Consider the following 17199-nt stretch of genomic DNA (forward strand, 5'->3'; position numbering starts at 1 on the left):
GTGAAGATTGATAAGATGGAGAGGCAGTTTGCTGAGACTGTGGCTGAGTAGGAAGATAAGTAGCATCTAACCTATGCCAACAATCCAAGGCTGAGTGATTAGTCTTACCACAAATCTGACAAATCAAGTTGTTGTTGTGTTGTCCTCCTGAAAATTGTCTACCTCTCCCTCTAGGAGAGTATCGACCTCTGTAGTCGTATCTAGAACTACCTCTGTTACCTCTGAACGAAGACCGTCCTCGGCCAAAAGAGCCACGAGTAGTAGCATATGCAATGGGGGATTCATGTGCCTGAATCTTCTTTGTTTTTGAATCAATATGCAGAGACTCTGAACAGAGAAGAAAGGAAAGTTCCTCCATAGAAATAGCTTTGGTTCTTGCTCGAATTGTAGTCTTTAAAGCATCAAATTCATCTGGTAAACCGTTCAAGATGGGAAGAACTAGATTTTCTTTTTCTATAGGAGAAGAAGCAAGTGCAAGTTGATCTGCCAAATTTTTAATCTGAGACAAGTATTCTTCAATTGTCTGAGAGCTTTTAGTCATATTATTCAAACGATTCTTCATTTGATGAATATGACTACGAGACACAGTAGTGAACCTTTTACAGATAACATTCCAGACCTCAGCACTCTGTTGCAGATGCAAAACAGAATAAAAAATCACAAGTGTGAGTGTAGCTGTAATACAACTCAGGAGATGTGCATCAATCTGTTTCCACTGTGCATAATCTGGATTGATTTCTTCAGCTCCATCAACATTTTTGATTGTTAATGGTGGAGAAGGAGAAGAACCATCAATGAACCCTAGCAGATTTGTAGCACGTAGAATATTGAGAACTTGACTTCTCCAAATGATAAAATTTGATGAATCTAGCTTGACAGTTATAAAGGAATTGAGATTTGAGATGAGAAGACTGAGATTTGGAGGAAGAGTGCTTGAGGTATTCATTGAAGATGTGGAAGAAGTCATTGGAGATTTGTGAAGCTTCTTGAAGAGCTTTGAAGAGCTACAGAGAAATTGATATAAAAAATTCAGAGTGCTCGTGGGAGCTATAGGAGCTCTGATACCATGAAGAAAAGGATATTCTTTCTCATTCATTGAATTATGAATTACACAACTGTATTTATATATACAATGCTGAATTAAGCTTGTAACTAATTCGTGGTAACTACCTAACCAATTCCTAAACACTTAACCAATTCCTAACTAACTATATAATGCTCTTGATGTAACTGATTGAGAATGTACAGCTGGAGCTGTAGCAGTTGCAACTGATTCTGAAGCTGAAGCTAACCTGGAGCTGCTGTTGCTGTGGTTGTCTTATCAATTCAGGATGTTGGGTCAACTTCAGTGGAGAGATCCACCTATATTGTTTACATGGACAAGTCTCTCATGCCCAAGGCTTTCACTAGCCACCATGATTGGTACTACTCCACTGTTGATTCCTTAAAACCAACGATTCCTTAAAACCAACGATTCCTATTGTCACAACAACCAGTTCTCAATATTCTACAATACCACCCAGGTTGATCTACACTTACAACAATGTGGCGCATGGTTTTTGTGCACTCTTATATCAAGATGAACTAGAAACCTTGAAGAAGTCATTGGGCTTCGTCTCGGTCTACAGTGATAAGCAAATCAAACTTCGTACTACTCACACCCCTGAGTTTCTCTCTCTCAATCCTTCCACGGGCCTATGGCCCGCTTCGGATTACGGAAAAGACGTGATCGTTGGTCTTGTTGACACTAGAGTATAGCCGGAGAGCCTAAGCTTCAGAGATGATGGTATGTGGACGTCACCAATTCTAGCCAAATGGAAGGGAAAGTGCGAGGTTGGACATGAATTCAATGCTTTCATGTGTAACTCAAAGTTGATTGGAGCAAGATACTTCAACAAAGGACTAGGCCTAATATTACCATCGGCATGAACTCAGCTAGGGACATTGACGGCTATGGTACTCACATTGCATCAACGACAGCTGGGAATTTTGTGGAAAGCACATCATTCTTCGGCTATGCAGACGGAATAGCAAGAGGGCTAGCGCCACGTGCTAGATTGGCTATTTATAAGGTCTTTTGGGATGAAGGAGCCCACGAATCTGATTTCTTGCTGGTATAGACCAGCCAGTTGCCGATGGGGTTGATATATTGTCACTCTCTTTTAGTTACGATTGGGACGTTCCATTCTCTGAGAACACAATTGCAATAGCTTGTTTTGGGGCCATGGAAAATGCTGTTTTTGTTTCTCATGCAGGAGGAAACACTGGTTCTGATTATTTGCCCATTTTTGATTCGATGCCATGGACCACAACAGTTGCTTCTGGAAGCATCGACCGTTCATTTGCTAGAATGTTGACTTTGGGGAATGGATTAACCTTCACAGGATGGACTATGTTCCCTGCAAGTGCCTTGGTGGAAAAATTACCACTAATTTACAACAAAACTATATCTTCCTGTGGTTTAGTTGAGTTGCTATGTGTTGGCAAAGGTTATGACGTGTTCAACCAATTAAGTGCTATCTCTATGTCCAATGTTGTTGCTGCTATATTTATACCAAATGAAAATTTTGAGACAACATCAGATTTTCCATGTCCTGGCGTGGTGATAAGCCCAAAGGATGGATCTGCTGTGATCAACTATGCAAAAACTAGTGATCGTCCTTGGGCTAGCATGAAGTTCAAGCAGACCACGGTGGGAACAAAGCCTGCACCAGCTATAGCTTCTTATTCATCAAGAGGTCCTTCTCAAACTTATACTGGAATCTTGAAGCCTGATTTAGTGGCACCTGGGTCACTAGTCTTAGCCGCTTGGATACCTAGTAATTCTGTAGCCTTGATTGGGTCTAATATATTTGTCCAATGACTACACAATGCTCTCTGGGACTTCCATGGCTTGTCCTCATGTTACTGGTGTGGCTGCACTCCTAAAAGGTGCACACCCAGAATGGAGTCCGGCTGCTATTCGATCAGCCATGATGACCACAGAAAATCCACTTGATAATACTAATAATCCTATTCGAGACCTTGGAAACAATCTTACATTTGCTTCATCGCTAGCTGTGGGGTCAGGTCACATTGATCCAAATCGAGCACTTGATCCAGGTTTGGTATACGATACACCTCCACAAGACTATGTGAATGTGTTGTGCTACATGAATTACACACAGAAGCAAATTTTAACTGTCACAAGGTCAAATCGTTACAATTGCTCAACGCCATCCCCTGACCTAAATTACCCATCATTTATTGCACTGTACGATAACAATTCAGCAATTCACACATTTCAGAGGACTCTTACTAATGTTGGAGATGGTGTGGCTACTTATAACGCTGAGGTGATGGCGCCAACAGGTTCCAAAGTTACAATCTCACTGATGATGTTGATTTTCGATCAGATGTATGATCAAATGAGTTACACTATGAGTATACAGTATGAGGGTGGCTTGAATGAGACCACCAGGTATGGTTCACTTGTTTGGGTTGACACTAATAGAACACATATGGTGAGGAGTCCAATCGTTCTACCTGTGATAACTTATTAAGCACACCATTTGAATAAAAGTAATGCTATACAAATAGAATATTTATATAAAGTTTTTGATGAGATTTCTATATAAAAATTCTATTTGTATATCAATTTCTGTTAAATAATTGATTGGAACATGTTGGGAAATATTTCTTGCATGTTAGTCCATTACAAAAAATATGTAATTCATATTTTGGCTTATGGATTTTCTATAAGTGAGCAATGCAACCTAAAACATTGGCCTGTGGACTTCTTTTCTTATTGAAGCTTTGAGGTATTCTGTTTTTGATTAATTTTTTTTATTTCTTGTTTGGTATCAATAAAGGATTATTTCCCTCTCTTTTTTTCCCCTCCTTCTTGTTTTTTTGGTTTCAACTCTTTTTTTTTTTTTTTTTTTTATTTATTTTTTTTTTTTGGGACTGATCCTAGGGTCCAAAAAATAAAGAATTATAAATTTATATTGGAAAAAATTATTTTAAATATGTTGTATATAGAAAATATTTGATGATTAAGGTCGCTTTCAACTGGCGTTAACCTAGAATCTTATCGACAAAAGGCCGTTATTCCATTTTTTTTTTAAAACTTTTAGTGGCAGATTGTAGTTTTTGACAAACAAACTAGTCCTTTATTGACAACGATAACCGTCCATTGCCATGATCATGTTTGGTTGACATCTCGTAGTGACCTTAATAATTTGTTGTTGATACCCTTCGTAGCTACCTAATTGGAAACAAAATCGCTACATGTTTTTTCACAGAAAAAGTGTTTTTCCTGTGATCCCACCAAAAAAAATAAAAATAAAAAAATAGACTCCCACTACATCCCCTAATTGAGACCTCTCAATTCTACTCCAATGACATGGTTACATCCCCTAATTGAGACCTCCCAATTCCACTCCAACGACGTGGTTAAAATTCATGTGAAACAGTCTCACACTCTTCTCTCTCTCTTTTTAAACCTCCTAATTTCACATCATTGGAGGTTAAGTTAAGGGGATGAATAATTTTTCAATAAGAATATCAACGAAGAGAAAAACTTGCACATGAATCTTATTATTTCATATGAAATTCATCTAATAATATTTCTAGTTAATAATTTTATTTATACATTAATCAGTTAATGTTGTTAACATTATTGATAAATATCAATCACCATTTTCTTTCTCATTCCCATATTGATAAAGACTTCCATTCCCCATTTCCTCCGAAACCATAGCAACCATCATTTTCCTTAGCTCACTACAAGGGCGAAAAGAAATATAACACTACTAAAAAAAGGCCACTATAGATACCCGTCGGTAACAAGATTAGTGACTTTTTGGTAAAGTGTCAAGGATACAATTGCCACCTTAAATGAAGGACGTTATAAAACTTAGGAAAATTTGTTGCCGATGTTTCTAAAACGCAAACTTAAAGCTGCTAGAGGAAGCCATCAAACTAACCTTATGTGACCTTAGCAGTGCTTTTATGTAAACCCCGCTAAATCTCTGCCTCTAGCTTTCGTTGCTCTAATATCCTTTAAACTTAACCTTAGGGGTGAGTATGGTCCGGATTGGTCCATATTGGAATAAAATCAGGACCAATTTGTTACCTACGATTCTTGAAAAATTAGAACCAACCCAATCTGTTTAAATCGTGAAAGCAATCCGAATCAATCAGTTTAAACACAAATTGGATCGGTTTTGGACCATGGATTCACATAATTAAGTAAAAAAATATATATAGAACATTTAAAGCAAACAAAAGCAGCAACAATAATAGTAGACAACAAACAAACAGAGATAACAATGACAAACAAATCCGTGTTTAAACAAACAGCAAGAACAAAATTCAGCAGCAGTAGACAACAACAAAGATAACAACAAACAAATTCAGCAGCAACGAGAACAAAATTCAGTAGTAGTAGACAAGATCTTGAAGGAGTTTCAGGCTGAGGATCATGCTGTGGCTCAGATTGAGACTGAGAGAGGTCGATGACATCATTTGTCTCTCCAGTACTTGACATCTATCAAACAAGAAAAAGAAATACAGAAATCATTTGTCTTTACATATACTATTTCTCTCCATACCACATAAATCATACTAGAAAACAAAGAAAAAAAATTCAGAAACAGAAAACAATAAAAATAAAAATAGAAAAAATAAAAATAAAAACAAAAAATAATAAAACCTCTTACTTACAATATAAATGAGATAAAATCACAATAAATTTTTTTTACTTACATTTACCGAATCCATGGTAAATGAGATAAACAATCGATTTAGGATTAAATCTACCGATCTGAGATGAAATCACAGCAGTTATGTTTTTTCTTTGAGATTAAACCCATTTCAAAGTGTTAGAGAGAGAGAGAGAGAGGGAGAGAGAGAGACAAGCAGCTATAACTACTGATCTGATCAGAGATGGATGATCTGAGCTAACTGCGTTTGAAAACAAAGGAACAAAAATAGTGTCACCGAGAGCGAGAGAGAGAGAGAGAGAGAGAGCTCATCGAGAGAGAGCTACCGATCTGATCTAAGATGGATGATTTGAGATGAGATGGATGATCTAAGCTAACTATGTTTGAGAACACACACAAAGAGAGAGAGAGAGAAAGAGAGAGAGAGAGAGAGAGAGAGAGAGAGAGAGAGAGATAAGAAGCTCACCGATCTGATCTGAGTCTAAGATGGATGAATGTGATAGACAGTACCAACAAAAAACTCAGTTTGATATGAGATGAGAAAGAGAATAGAGAGAGAGAGAGAGAGAGAGAGAGATGATAGTGAGAGACAGTGAGGGAGTGGTGTGAATTAGGTTAGAGTTTAGCTTTTATATGAGAGAAGAAATGATATTATGTGGGAGGGTATATAGTATAAATATAGACTATTTTTATACGGTCCGGATTGGTTTCAATCTGGTACCATGGGGTTCAATCCGAAACTGATCCATGGCCTACGGATTTTTAAATTTTCAATCCGAAATCGAATGATGGATTCAAAAAACCAATCTAAACCTACTGGATTGGACTGGACCGGATCGGATTACAGATTTTACGGATTTCTTGCTCAGCCCTACTTAGCCTTTTTACACTTTAAAAAAAAAAAAAGGCTATGAACAGCTATTCTTTGTGGTGATTGGTTGGCTTGTAGACATTGTCCAGTTTGATGTAATCATTCTTGTGTTTGCAATTACTCTTATCAATCAATAAATGAAAAAACCATTAACAACAATAGGGTACAACCAAAATCCCAGGGCAATCCCTCATGATTTTTCTAATAGGACGCAGTTAGAGCAATGACAAAGAACAGTAGGAGAGTAATAAAAAATTCAAGTCTATATTTTTGTATTTTTTCTTTGTAGTGCAAATTTTTTGAGCCAAACACCAATTAATAAATAGAAAATTGGCCATGTCAAGTTTTTTATTTTTTATTTTTTTTATTTATTTATATTTTTTTTTTATCAACAACGAAAGAAATCTTGATGAGATAAACTTTACAAGGAAGGAAAAAGACATCAATAGGGGGGAAGGGGGGTGGAGAGAGAGTGGGGAGGGGAATGATGTGGAAGCCATCAAACCAAGTAACTATTAGTGAGAGACCAACAGGTATACAAAACACTACAGCAGAAGTAACAACACAAAACCAAGACAGCTGAGTTATCAACACAGCTTCAGATGAGACAACAGATGTGTTACCAACAGATACACAAATACACAGTTCTAACACCATAAAAACAAATACAGTAGATATAACAACTCAGCTACAAAAGAGACTTTTGGCTAATAAACCCCATCCACCAGTGTAACAAAACCACAGCTGAAGGGAGTGATACCCAGTTCAGATCCCACCAAGTAGCAAAACTGCTCAGGTCACCTAAATGCCACTCAAAACACCAAACCAACATCCCCTACAGACCAGAGCACAACTGGTTACAGACCAGATAATAGCAAACCCTACTCACCAAGTGTGGCAGGCTAGGTACCAAACCAATCAAGCAGCACATAGATTACAGCAGACCACACTTATCATATTAGCAGGCTAGGAACCAAACCAGCTAGCATCCCTCAACTGTATTCCTTAATCTGATTCAAGTTGTTGATTAATTCCATGGTAGAGTACATGATCTGCTTAGAAGAAGCTTTAACCCATAGAGCAGATCTGATCTTAATAATCTCACATAACTCAGATCCACATGGCTGCACACCATTAAACATACAATCATTTCTTAACTTCCAAATGGCCCATAGAACAATAGAAGGTAAGGCCCTCCATAATCTCCTAATCGATTTCTTATACTTCCAACCTATCCACCAATGAAATAGGCAATCAATAGTCCTTGGCACCACCCAAACACACCCCCACCATTGCAGTAAATCAGACTAAACTTGCCAAGAAAATGAACAGTGCAAGAGGGCATGAATAGCAGATTCATTTTCAATTTCGCAAAAGGCACATAAGACAGATGCATTACTATTAAGGACACCGATATGTTGTAAAAGATTGGCCATGTCAAGTTACAAAGGAAAACGTATTGTATACGCTACGTAGGTGGCTAAATTCCAATAAAGCAAACATGTAGGTTCTCATATGAACATATTTACAAACACCTCACTGGCATATCCACTAGCTATATAGATCATAAATAAATTACAACTACAACATTGTCATGAGAGGCATACAATTTTAGACACAAAGTATACATTAAGTTTCTGGTTTAATTGTTAACTAACCTTTGCAATGAGCGTTACAACTTGTGATGTGATCTTCACACTTTCTGGTCATGTTGAATCTTCTACTTATCCCAAATTTTGAAATTGAAATGTTTGATTAAGATTTATTATCAGTGTGGTTCTTACCAAATCTACACTATCTATTTAAATTAAATACTTTTCTATCTAAATAGTACTCATCGATGATATTTCCATCGTTGGCACCAATTGGCTCAATAATTTTTTTTCTTTTTTGTTTTAAATTTAAAAAGAGACTGAAGTAAGTGATGACCAAACAATGAACGAGAGTACTACAATTCTAACATTTCTTTTTCAAGAAGGTTTCCTTTTCTTTGAGTACCTTAACAAAATCCTCCATTTTATTTTTTTTTTGGGTTGCACCAAATTTATAGTATTGGACGTCATATATTGTGCCTATCTAACAATTATTTTCTCATGACCAAATAGAAACTCACCATAATTTTAATGCATGGCTTCATTTTATTTTATTTTTGATCGGTAAAAAAAGAAACTTTATTGATAAAAGAGCAAAGTACAAGGTACAAAACAAAATACATCAATAAAGACAGGAAGGTGCAAAAGCATTACGATGAGCTAAATCATTCCAACTATGTTGACACAAAAAAGCCCATCCTATCATTTGCGAGCACCCCCAAGTTGGTGAGCAACCAACCAAAAAAACAAAAAAAACCACCACTACACCAATAGCACAGTATGACAGCCTAAACCTATCAACATAGCAGCTCACAGTTGAGCAGAGCAGTCCATGTTGGGTCGATGGACACTAATAAGTACTGTTTACTTAACCCTACTGTTTATGCTAACACTGGGTCCAATGGAGGGGGGGCAGCTCGGCTTTTCCGCGCCCCCCTTTTCGAGAGATCGAAAGAAGACCTACAGTTCAGACTTCCATGGTTCTGAATCTAATCTCTCAACTGCAATGTGAAATTGATAAATACCAATGAGTCCAAATCCAACAAATCATTTGGAAAATTGATTTTGAATAAAAAAAATAAAATTGGACTGCTTTGCTAGATACAGAGTTGCTACCTAAATATTTTATTTTGGGAAAATCTAGGAAACCTATGACTCGTGCCAAAGGCCACGTGTCCCTCATCACCAAGATTGTCTTAGCTCAAGAACTTAGGTACGAGAGGGGAAGGTCATGAATTGAGCACTCCCGCTCGCCCAATCAAAGATCAGCCTCTACTAATCATGATATAATTTTTATCAACATTATATGCTCTTGTTCTGGTTTATTAGACTAGCATTTACTATGTGATGCGTGCACACAAGATATAGACTAATTTGCCCGAATTGGAACTATTCAATTTCATGTTTGTTTTTTGAAAATGGTTTGATTTTGCCACTTAACAAAGTGGGCTTGAAGTTTGTTAATTTGCCACTTGATAAAGTGGGCTTAAACGTACATTCATTGAATCATTTCAATTCAAGCAACAAGCCTTCATCCACAGGCACTCAAATAGTTTAACAAGTAAACACTTAGCCACATGGAAAGCATGCTAGTCATGGCAGTCACTCACACTCATGCAAGTATGCTAAAGCACTAAAAACTCACCTAGTACTCCAAGCTAAGATAAAGCAAAAAAGTTAGAAAAATATGCATGATACCTAACTATACAAGATGGCTAATGCAAGGCATGCAACTAAAATAAGATCGGCTACTTAATATGTTAGTTACAACAATTTCATAGCATGAATTTAAACACGTATTCAACGAGGTAATAAACGACAATGCAAGTTTGAATGATGAACCGAGCCTCAATGTATGTAAGACAAATGAATGGATGAAAACATTCAATATGTTAATTGAAACGTGATGCCCCTAATCTAACCATGAAAAGTGGATAAATAAAAAGGAGAAAGACGTGGGATTGGAAGACATGCACATTATTACAACATTGATGCCCTCGCGCAAGAGTGTGTGAATGAATAAACTAGCGAAGCCAAACTACTTAACTAATTATTACAAAACTTGAATAAATAATTAACTACCTCTAAGCTAATTAAATATTACAACAATTAAATAATTAATTATGCAAAGCTAATTAATTAAATAACAATAATGAACTAATTTAATTAACTACTTTAAGCTAATTAAATAAGTACAATATGAAGCTAATTAGCTAACTACATTAACTAATTAATTACAAAGCGACTAATTAAACTAGCTAACTAATTAACTACAACACGAATTAATCAACTAGCCTTAGTAAGTTATTAAAACATGTAAGCGCAACAACTAAATGACAAATGACTAATTTAAACTAATTAACTAGTCCGGGAAGCGAAGGAGGCCCATGCATGCTCGGTTTCCACCGGAAGAACGTCCACTGTTTGCTCCTGAAAGCCTCTGTTGCACAACCCTTGCACTGGTTTTCCTTTTCCAGATCAACTCTGCTTTGCTTCATAAGCATTTTGCTCAAAATTCACGGGTGATCGACCGGTTGCCGTCCAACACTGATGGCCTGCAGGCTAGAAACAGTGGCTGGCCGGCCACTAATGATGCACCATTTCTTGCTGCAACAGAGAGCAAACAGAGTAAAGAGAGGGTATTCTCATAGGTTGTTTGTACTGTGTATCCCTCTTTATCATCAAAACAAGCTCAGAGGAGTAATACACTTGGTTCAAAAACACATCAATCAAACAATTTCATTACATGATGGCTAAAGAACCAAGGTGTAAAAATTAATAAATGCGCAAACAAGACCCATGACCTTCACCCTACCATGCATGATCAAGGGTAATGGAGATCTAGGAAACTTGGCACATTACATCACTTTGAGTATGAAATGCCCCAATTTTCCTTGTATTCAGTTAACGTCCGATTGAACACACCAAAACACAATCAAATTCTTATCTTTGCACAATTTTAGTTTCAACTTTAGTTACTCATTTTAATTACCCTTCCATTCTTTAACCAATTAAGTCCATTGGTGAGTTAAGTCCTCTAAAACAGAAGGAAGTGTCAAACAAGGAGTAGTTTAAGGCAAGAGAGAGGTGTCATGCCATTGATAATGAACCCCCAAAAGAGGATTAAACCGTTAAGCATGGACCTCAATCTCGAGCTTAAATAATCCTAAGGTTGACACAACCCTCAAAGAAAATAAAGAGTCAAGAAATGAGGGTGGTTGCAGAGATTAATGAGTGCTAAATTTAAGTGAGAAAAGCATTAAAACATGTAATCAACTCAAACAAGTAGAGTTTAAATGCTTAAAACACCAAGCTTGTAAGGACACTTACACTACAACCATGCAAAACAAGACTCAAATGACTTAAACAGCCCAAAATAGAGACAAAAAGTGTAAAATACATCTTAAAACATGCCGGAATTAAGCTACAAAAGACTAGAATATTAAGCTAACCCATAGAGCTAACTAGGATAGCAAATAAGACACAAGGAGGGGAGGCTAATCCCTCCAAATTTAGACTTCAAAAATAGATTTTCACCACTAAAAACACTCTGAAATTCAGTGTTCAAAAGCCCAAAAAAAGATGGTTTGAAAGTGGGAAACAAAGATGGAAAGGCCTTACAAATAAGGAAGAAAAAAGGGTGAACCACCCCCTACCTTTAAATGGCCTACAACCACCAATTTCAGCCCACAAAAATAGAGTTTTTATAGCCCCAAAACAGCCCAAAATTAGTGGGAAAAAGATAGAAAAACAAGTATACAAAGTAAGTTATAAAGGCAAGAATTATACCTCTTCAAGGGAAGACCAACTTTAGACAACAATTTAAGCCAAAACCACCTTCTAGAGCTCCAAGAAGGCCTCAAGAAACCTCAGACCAAAGGTGAACCACTTTGGCTAAGGAGGTGTAGGCAAAAGTGTGGTGTATCTAAGCTGCTATGCACAAACTTGCAAGAGAGAGAGAGAAATGTAGAGATAGAAGGATAATTTTTGCTACAAAAATTCTAACCATCAAAAATGGGGAAGGACACCCTTATATATAGAAAAACATGCATTTGGCTGAGATATATCCCTCCATACACATGTAGGGAGATGCAGCCGATTGTGCCAACAGCTGGCACAGCTGCCAACAAAATATCTGAAAAACGACATTGATGGCCGGCAGGCCACCAATAATGGCAAGCAGGCCACACTATTGACTGGCAAGGCACAGGGTGGCCGGCACCCCACCAGAGGAGGCTTGCAAGTCCCTGGGTCTTGAGGTTTGAAGGACTAGGGTTTTGGTCCAAAACAAGGCATAGAATGGATAGGGTTTAAAGGCTCAAAGACAGGGCATTCTGTTGAGGACTTCGGGCACTAAAACGAGCACATGCAGTCATAATCATCGAGTGCACAAGTGATGACGTCCAAGTCTTGAGGACGGTCAAAAATGGGGTGTCTACAGTTGCCCCTCTTTGACAGAACTCGAAAGTCATGAAATGATGTGAGTGAACGTCAAAGTCCGAAGATGACCCATTTTGACAAGGGCAAAAGACTTGGACAAACAAACAAAACAAAAAGAAAATGGTTGCGCCTACAGACTGCCTACGTATCCCTTTGTAAGGAATCAAACCAGTGTAGGTTTAGGGCAATGCAAATGATATGCGTGAAGAAAACTTTGAAAGCTGGACTAACACGCCTCGCGAAACCGACTATTTTGAAAATGCATGATCATGCGAGATGATGCAATAAGCAATAACAACATCCGATAAGCAACGATGACAACAATAAGTAAGATAGCAACACATGAATGAGCAGCCTCAAGCTTAAAACCAACACGGGTTTCCATACAAGAGATGAAACGCACTCTAACCACGTCAAAACACAAGATAAGGAAAGAAAACACCGCTCAGGTTCGCGTTTCACGTGGCCTGAGAAATTGAGAACCGCTTAAGGTCGTGTTTCACATGTCTCGAGATAAAACCCGCTCAGGCACATGCTTCGCATGTCCCAAGATGAAACCCGCCCAGGGCCGCGTTTCATGCATCCTGAGATAACAAGAAAACTGCTCGGGCGCATGCTTCGGACGTCCCAAGATAAAACCCGCCCAGGACCATGCATCACGTGTCTTGAGAAACTCTAATCACGTTAAAATCATGAGAAGATGAGAAAAGCCACTCGGATTTGCGTTTCACGCGTCTTGAGATAAAATCTGCCTAGGGCCGCGCATCACGGGTCCTAAGATAAACAACCTCTCGGGTGCGTGCTTCGCATGTCCCGACGTAAAATCCGTCTAGGGCCACGTTTCACGTGTCCTGAGAAACAAAACCGTTCGGGGCCGTGTTTCACATGTCCCGAGGTAAAACCCGCCCAGGGCCGTGTTTCACGCATCCTTAGAAACAAAAACTGCTCGGGGCTATGTTTCACACGTCTCGAGATAAAACCCGCCCAGGGCAGCATTTCATGCGTCTTGAGAAACAAAAACCACTCGAGGCCGTGTTTCACACATCCCGATATAAAACCTACCCAAGGCCGCATTTCACATATCCTAAGAAACAAAAATTGCTTGGGGCCGTGTTTCAAACGTCTCGAGAACACAAAAAGGTAGTGTGCAATAGATGCACGAAGGTAAACGAGTGCGATAGACGTACAAAATGAACAAGTGCGATAGATGCACAAAATAAAGGTGCAGGTTCTCCTATCGAGATACAAATGAATTTATTCGGAACTCCTTTGAACGAACCGTACATACAATATCGTTTGTTGGTTAGTATGTGATAGATGCACATGGTGAACAAGTGCGATAGATGCACAAAGTAAATGCGTGTGATAGATGCACAAAATAAATGCATGCGATGGATGCACAAAGTAAATGCGTGCGATAAATGCACAAAGTATTCAATTCAAGATGGACAATCGACGTATGACGTTAATTGAAAGCATGTTCTATGCATGAAATAAAAGCATGTTCTGCATGAAACAATGAGCAAGAGCAAGAGCAAGAGAAAGAGCAAAAGCAAATTCTATGTGGAATTGATGGCATGTTCTATGCAAGATTGATAGTGTATTCTATGCATGAGTAACATGAGCATGTTCTATGCACAATTCAAAAAAGATGCAAGAGATGCGTGCAACATACATATACGAGAAAAGAAAGACGACAAGGATGCTATTTCGATTAAGCAAAGCAAAAGCAATACGTGACGCAACCTTCGATTTACCTCTCAGAGACTTACAACAACAAAAAGATACACGTCGTTAACAGCGGCAAGTGGGACATAGTTACGCCTCGGAACGCAGTTAAAACCTTCCAAATCAAGACCCTCTCATATACCACTCAGAAAATAGAGGCACAAAATAGCATCAGGACACTAGAGAAGGCCACCGGCCACTTGTCGGTCACTGGAAGGGGTTGCCAACCACCTGCCGGCCTTGAATTACTATTGTTGGCCACCAATGGTGGCATGCCGACCACTCGTGGCAGATTGAGGGCTCTTTGGACATTTTGCCGCGGGTCTTTAAGTATAGGGCTTGGGGCCTCATTTGCACACAACTACACATCCGAAACTCCTCCCTCTCTCTCTAGGTGCTTTTTCTCTCTAAATCCAGGCTTTCTACGCGTTTTCCAATGCCCCACATGAAGTTTATTTGCTAAACCCTCTTTGTTTCCTCCGCTTTGAACCGATTGAAATTTGATTTCGGTGCTTTTTCTTGGAGCTTCACCACTTGAGGCTTGTTACCCTCTGAGTTTCTCTCGAGTTTTGTGCCTTTTCTCGGGCTTTGACTTTTTCTTCCATTTTCTCTCTCCTAGGGTTGACTTCTTTCAAGTTTGCCCTTTTTCCTTCGTTTTTCTTCATTTTTCAATCACTTTCTCATCTTGTTTCCAGATGCCGGACGATTTATCCCATGACAGAGCTCCCCTTGAGATTTCACCCCATTTATCACCTCTAGCAGAGATGGAGGCGGATTTCGCTCCTGAGCCCGAGCCCGAGATAATACCGCTGAGCGTACGCCCCTTCGATCTAGTGACATACCATCCTCGAACGCATGTACTTCCACCCGGGGGTATTAGGCAATTTAGAAAGTTCACGCGATACACGCCGAAGGACCTTTTGCTGTGGAAACCAGACTCCCATTTGTCGCACGATGCCACGGAGGTACACACTGTATTCTCATGCTTTCTTCACTTTACATTACATTTCTTGCTTTAACAATATTCCTTGCTTTAACTGTATGCTTACACTGCATTTCTTGCTTCTTACTGTATTTCTTTCCTTAATCAGACTCTTGCACTGTATTTCTCACACTGCCTTTCATCTGTCTGTTCTCATATCACTGTATATCACTGTTCTAGTCACAGGAGGACTCTCGCTCCATCAGGGGCTACGGTGCCACGACAACGAAGGACTGGTATCTGGAGTTCCTAGTCAGCGTACACGACATCATCGATAAGGCTGGCTTCGGCCTGTTCTGCACTGGGTTATCACGCCATATCCCGAGTCGGTGGAGTGTTGGTGAGATAGCACCAACTCCTTCCACTTCTCCACTACCGGGGAGATGACGATGACTCCCTATGACTTCTCTATGTTCACGAGCATAGGAGTAGGAGGCGATCCGATCCTTTATGACAGGGATATAGGTGAGTGGGAGGCCGCCCGGCTACACTTACTAGGAGCATGCCTACCTTTCTTTAGGTTGGCCATAGTCTGATACAGCTGGTTCACTGAGCACTTCTACGGGAGAGAGCCACATACCCTAAAGGAGACTGAGCGTTATGCCTGGGGTTTTTCGATGTTCCTCCTCAGTACCACCTTGTTTGCAAACAGGTATAACACTGCAGGACTGTATCTACTGAGCGCTCTGGTGACCTTACCTCAAGTCTGGCTCTATAACTGGGGAGGAACTGGCCTCGCCACACTATATGGCTACATAAGCTCAACATCCTATAGGAGAGGAGACAGGGTTGGAGGCTATTGGCGAGCCTAGGAGGTATGCTTTACATTTTCTATCTTCTATTTTTGTTCTTTCTGCTTTGCACTTTTTGTATACTGTATACTGCATTCTTTACATCTATACATTGTGCTTTCTGCATCGCACATTCTGTATTCTCTGCATCTTTACTTTCTATACACTGTATACTTACTGTTGCCTTTTCCTTGCAGCTCTGGGTATTTGCATATTTCTTGACCCTTGCATCGGAGCTGGCGGAGGAGATTCCCCCCGTTGTGATGTACTCTCATTGGTATGATGGCAAATGCTTGCGTAGGACCCATGAGACCTTCTCATTCTTCAGCCAGTACTTTGACACAGTGACTGCAGATTTGACACAGTGGCTGCAGAGAAGGTAACCCAAAATGTATAGTTATTTTTGCTTTATCAACAACTGATAATGACTAACAATCTGTATATTCCTAGTTTGTAAATCACCTGGCAGCCCTGGGCGACGATGTTGGTTGGGGTAAGAGACCATTACACTGAGGCTTGGGCCACATCTCGATTCCATATTTTGTTAGAGGGCCTAGTTTGCCGAGTTTGGTTTTTGTGCGAGCGGTTTGTGCGCCAGACTATGGGCTTGCCTGAGCTAGTAGTTCCCATGCTGCCCCCAGCATCTATGAGGGCTATAGAGAGCCTCTCTTTCCCGGAGGTGATCCAGTTCATTGTGGGCTTGGACGCTGACTACTTCTGCAGGGAGAGAGATTACTCGACATTCATCCAGACACATCTCATGCCTTCCTTGATAGGTGCTCGTACAGGCAGAGCAACAGGTGCCTCCATGGTAGGTAGGACTCGAGCGACGAGGGCCAGGACTAGAGGGGCTCCTCCCGCTAGATAGGTTACCGGTTGGCTAGAGATCCTGACCATGCTGACATACTAGAGGCCGACCGGGACAGCATACCAGATTCCGATCGAGCCAGCAGAGGCCGGGCATAGATACGTCAGAGCTCGCGACTGTAGACACCCCATTTTTGACCGTCCTCAAGACTTGGACGTCACCGTTTGAACACCCGGTGATCATCCATGTTTGTGTTCGTTTACAGTTCCCGGAGGTCTTGGC

At 39.7% G+C, this 17199-nt stretch overlaps 1 pseudogene; it reads left to right on the forward strand.

Annotated features, from left to right (window-relative positions):
- Nucleotides 1-1102: 1102 nt before the first annotated feature.
- On the forward strand, nucleotides 1103-15571 carry LOC114271933 (subtilisin-like protease SBT3; annotated as a pseudogene).
- The last annotated feature ends 1628 nt before the right edge of the window (nucleotides 15572-17199 follow it).

The sequence above is a fragment of the Camellia sinensis genome, chromosome 3 (assembly GCF_055761805.1).
Source record: "Camellia sinensis isolate YWXY chromosome 3, ASM5576180v1, whole genome shotgun sequence".
In the NCBI taxonomy this organism is placed as follows: Eukaryota; Viridiplantae; Streptophyta; class Magnoliopsida; order Ericales; family Theaceae; genus Camellia; species Camellia sinensis.